This window comes from Propithecus coquereli, unplaced genomic scaffold, assembly GCF_000956105.1.
Source record: "Propithecus coquereli isolate 6110/MARCELLA unplaced genomic scaffold, Pcoq_1.0 Scaffold2, whole genome shotgun sequence".
Lineage (NCBI taxonomy): Eukaryota > Metazoa > Chordata > Mammalia > Primates > Indriidae > Propithecus > Propithecus coquereli.
The window spans coordinates 16,845,838-16,851,085 of NW_012144966.1; positions in this window are offsets into that span (position 1 = coordinate 16,845,838).

Sequence of the window (5,248 nt, forward strand, 5' to 3'; positions counted from 1 at the left end):
AGGGATAAAAATCTACCTATCAAGTACAATGTACACTATTCTGGTGATGAGTACACTGAAAGCCCTGACTTCAGCAGGAGACAATTTGTACACATAACAAAAAACACTGATATCCCCCTAAATTTTTTGAAATAAAAAAAACTAACCATCACAGGAACCTACCAGCCCTCCTACCAATTAAATCATATTTATCCAAATTTAATTACCACCACCTCAACCATACCCTACACTTAAGCTGGTCTCCTTGCTTTTTCTGGAACTAACACCTGCCCTTCTTCCTTTGACCTTTGACCATGCTGCCTGCCACAATCTGGAAGGTTGTCTCTCCTCCATCACTTACCTCTTTCCTCTACTTCTGAGGTCTCCAACCCCTAGGCTGTGGGCTGGTACCAGTCCATGGCCTATTAGGAACCAGCCCGCACAGCAGGAGGTGAGCAGCAGCAGACAAGCGAGTGAAGCTTCATCTGTAGTTACAGTCACTCTCCATCACCCACATCACTGCCTGAGCTCTGCCTCCTGTCAGATCAGCGGGGGCATTAGATTTCCCATAGGAGCACGAACCCTACTGTAAACTGTGCATGTGAGAGATCCAGGTTGTGTGCTCCTTATGAGAATGTAATGCCTGATGATCTGAGGTGGAGCTGAGGCAGAGATGCTAGTGCTAGGGAGCAGCTGCAAGTGTAATAAATGTAATGCACTTGAATCATCTGGAAACCATCCTCCCCACCCCCTGCTGCCAGTCTGTGGAAAAATTGTCTTCCATGAAACTGGTCCCTGGTGCCAAAAATGTTGGGGACTGCTGCCCTACTTGCAAATCTGGTAACATTTTAACTCTTCCACTGCCTCTAAAAACATCAACCTGTGCTGGTTCTTTCTCAAGGGATTATCTTTTGCACTTTCAGGAAGTACTACATAATACAGCACTCTATCGATATTTAATTTCCGCTTCACTATAAATTCTAACCTGGCAAAGACTAGCTTTCATGCTTTATTTGTATAAAGACAGAAAGCTCAGTTTTTTAAAGGGAGAGAGAATATAATGGGTAATTACGGAAGAAAAACAAATAGCTAATTGACATAGAAAAGATGCTTAACTTTACTTGTACTCAAAGAAATACAAATCAGAACCAAAATGAAATACTACCTTATACCCATCAAATCGGAAAACCTTTGAAAGCAGATAATAGTACCAAGTGCTGGCAAGTATGTACACTGGAGTTACCGTTCTGGCAATACTTAGCAAAATTCTGGCAGTATACCTTAGAACTGAGCAGTACCATTTCAGAGTATCTATTCCAGAAAATTCTCAAGCAGGTCCATAAGAGAAAATGCATGAGGATATATGGCATTGTTTGTACTACAAAGGAAGTGGAGGCAACTCTGGTATCTACCATGAGGAGAATAGGAAAAAAAAAAAATGGTGTGTGGGAGTGTAGATGTGTTTATAAGATGAAGTTCCATACAATGATTAGAAGTAATGAATTAGATGTACACATAGCAACATGGATAGATCTTTTTAAAATAATAGTACAGATTTTTTAAGTAAGAAAAACAATGAGATCTTCAATAATATCGTGCATATATATTTTTATAAAGCCCATATGATAAAGACCATCAGGAACAAAACTTGTAGTACAAGTAAAGTCAAGTTTATTAACTTGCTACAATAAGGGAGACTGTTCACCAGAGGAAACAAGGGTGTCTCACCAAACACAGGAAAGGACAAAGTTATAGGATATTGGGAAGGGTAGAAGTTAGGTAAAATTTAAATGAAGTGATGTTTTGAGAGGCTCAGATTAAAGCAAGACTGTATGTAACGGGGTTAACTACAGACCTGGGGCTAAGAAGCAGATTCAGGATCCTGTTACCTTGGAAACTACTACCTTAAGATAAACAGAATATTGTATCCAAAAACTCCTTATCTGAAGTTGTACACCTGGTTGCTTTTCGGTTTCAAAATAGTTCACATCCTCCAGGTAAAAGTGGAATGTTTCAGTCTTGCTGATAAGATTTCAAACTACAAAGTTTCTGACAATCTACGATTTGAGAAAACAAAGTTTCTCAGCACTGTGTCCTTCTCTCGGTTAACAAAAGCAGTTTTTACAGGCTCTCAATTTAAAACACATACAAAACACTATATGTCTTTCAAAAGTATACATATATCCAAGGAACCATGTTGTGTGCATTAGAGATAGTGACTATGGGGGGAGAGGGAAATGGGAATGGTAACAGGAATAGATAATACGAGAAAAATAAATCAAGAGCATCAACCAATGATGATAGCATGTCATGGTTAACATGAAGTATGGTTAACTTGATTCTGTGCAGTTGGGTTTCAGCTGTTTTGTCTAGTAACAGGCCAGCAGAGAAGTGAGAACTCTGTCAACACCAGGATATTTCCTTTACCCTCAATTACTCCTCAGCCACACAGGCAGCTGCAGTAGGCACAGTGCCACTCCATCTGCTAACTGGGGCCTGACTCTTGACCATTGCAAAGACTATTGAGAATGCTCAGTGTTATGGACTGAATAGTGTCCCTCCAAAATTTATATGTTGAAACCCTAACTCCCAATGTAACTGCATTTGGAGATAGGACCTTTAAAGAAGTAATTAAGGTTAAATCAGGTCGTAAAGGTGAGGCTGTTTTCCAATAGGACTAGACTCCTTATGAGAAGTGAGAGAGACACCAAGGATGGGCACAGTGAGAGGACTGCTGTTTGCAAGCCAAGGAGAGAAGCCACAAGAAAAAATAACCCTTGTATCTTGAGATTGGACTTCTAGCATCCAGGAACTATAAGAAAATAAATCACTGTTGTTTAAGCCACCCAGTCTGTGATATTTTTGTTATGGCAGCCCTAGCACACTGATATACTTGGTTTCATGAACTATGGTAGGAAGAAGCTATTGTTTGTAAAAGCAGCAAAGAGGCACAGTGAACAGGAGGTGAGGAGGACATTGTGGGCATTCAAGATACAATGATAGGCCGGGCGCGGTGGCTCACGCCTGTAATCCTAGCTCTCTGGGAGGCCGAGGCGGGCGGATTGTTTGAGCTCAGGAGTTCGAAACCAGCCTGAGCAAGAGCGAGACCCCGTCTCTACTAAAATTAGAAAGAAATTAATCGGACAACTAAAAATATATAGAAAAAATTAGCCGGGCATGGTGGCGCATGCCTGTAGTCCCAGCTACTTGGGAGGCTGAGGCAGAAGGATTGCTTGAGCCCAGGAGTTTGAGGTTGCTGTGAGCTAGGATGACGCCACGGCACTCTAGCCCAGGCAACGAAATGAGACTCTGTCTCAAAAAAAAAAAAAAAAAGATACAATGATAAGAGAGGTCAATGGAGGTATAAATTAACTGGTACCTGAGGAGCAACTCCAAGGGAAAATTTTGAATCCCAGTCTTAATTTTTTTTTTTTTTTGGAGACAGGGTCTCCCTCCACCCAGGCTGGAGTGCAGTGGCATTATCATAGCTCACTGCAGTCTCAAACTCCTGGGGTCAAGGGATCCTCCTGCCTCAGCTTCCTGAGTAGCTGGGACTACAGGCGCACCACCATGCCTGGCTTATTTTTTCTATTTTTGGTAGAGACGAGGTCTTGCTCTTGCTCAGGCTGGTCTTGAAGTTCTGACCTCAAGCGATCCTCCCACCTGGGCTACCCACAGTGAGAGGATCACAGGTGTGAACCACCACACCCAGCCATCATTAACCATTTGACATTGTGTGGAGTTTGCTCATTTGCCCCATGTCTGTGTAGGTTTTCTTCACTTTCCTCCAACATCCCAAGGACATGCACACTAGGTGAACTTGTGTGTCTGAATGGTCCCAGTCGGAGTGAGTGTGGGTGTTTGTGTGAGCGTGCCCTGCAGTGGGATGGCATCCTGCCCAGGGCTGGTGCCTGCCTTGCACCCTGAACTGCCTGGAGAGGCTCTGGTCACCTGAGACCCTGAACTGGAATAATTAGGTAAATATTTATCTTACTTGTGTTTATTAATTTTTCTTAAATGTACGTATGGTTCACTTTTATTTGAATATTTATCATTATAAGTGTTTTTGTCTTTATTTAAAAGATTGGTGATGTTTTTGTGACCAGAAATATGTTGTAAACTTATTTGTTTATATCGATTAGTCTATGGTAAAATTGGTTTCAATTATATATCATTTTGCTTAAAGTCACAATTTCCAAGAATCTGTCGCTGACATTAATTGAAGACTTACTGTACATGAAAATTCTTCCCTCACCCAAATCTGACAACCAATCACCAGAAATATAGTGCAAAATGGGCTGGTTAAAAGGAATATATCCTGATAAGATCTGCAGAGAAAGGAGAAAGAAGCCACTTAGCAAAGGTTCTACACTTTCTTTCTTTTTTTTTGAGACAGAGTCTCGCTCTGTTGCCCAGGCTAGAGTGCCGTGGCATCAGCCTAGCTCACAGCAACCTCAAACTCCTGGGCTTAAGCAATCCTTCTGCCTCAGCCTCCCGAGTAGCTGGGACTACAGGCATGCGCCACCATGCCTGGCTAATTTTTTCTATATATATTTTTAGTTGTCCAATTAATTTCTTTTTATTTTTAGTAGAGACGGGGTCTTGCTCTTGCTCAGGCTGGTCTCAAACTGCTGACCTTGAGCGATCCTCCCACCTCGGCCTCCCAGAGTGCTAGGATTACAGGCGTGAGCCACCACGCTGGGCCCAGAGGTTCTACACTTTAAAACGTTAAATAGTTACTGAAGCAAAACAATGTCTCTATAAGAGTAAACTTTTTTTTCCTGTAGGCACAAGTGTTTACTTCAACAAGCAATTTCTTCTGATTCACTGAAGCCATCCCCAAGTGTTATTTACTCAAAATCGATTACAAAAATCACCTCTTTTATTACTTTTATCTGTGGCCCTTAAAACTCAGCACAACCTATAAGCTGTTCTCTGATCTTAAACATGCCTAGTTCTGCTTTACATTGTCAGACTATATCAATTTTGCTTTTGCTAACTAAAACTTAATGACTTATATTAATAATGTATTAGCTCATGAATCATTTATTAAGTTCTATAGATTGCCAGTTTAGACTGGTTCAGCTGGTGGTTCTTCTGATCTGAGCTGGGCTAATTCATGCTCTGTAATCAGCGGCTGCATTGGCTGGGGGCTGGCTGGTGTAAGATAGTCTCAGATGGGCCCTCTTGTCTTTAACCACATGGTCTCCCATCCCCTAAAAGGCTAACCTGGGCATGGAGGCTGCACAGGGTTCCAAGAAAGAGAAAG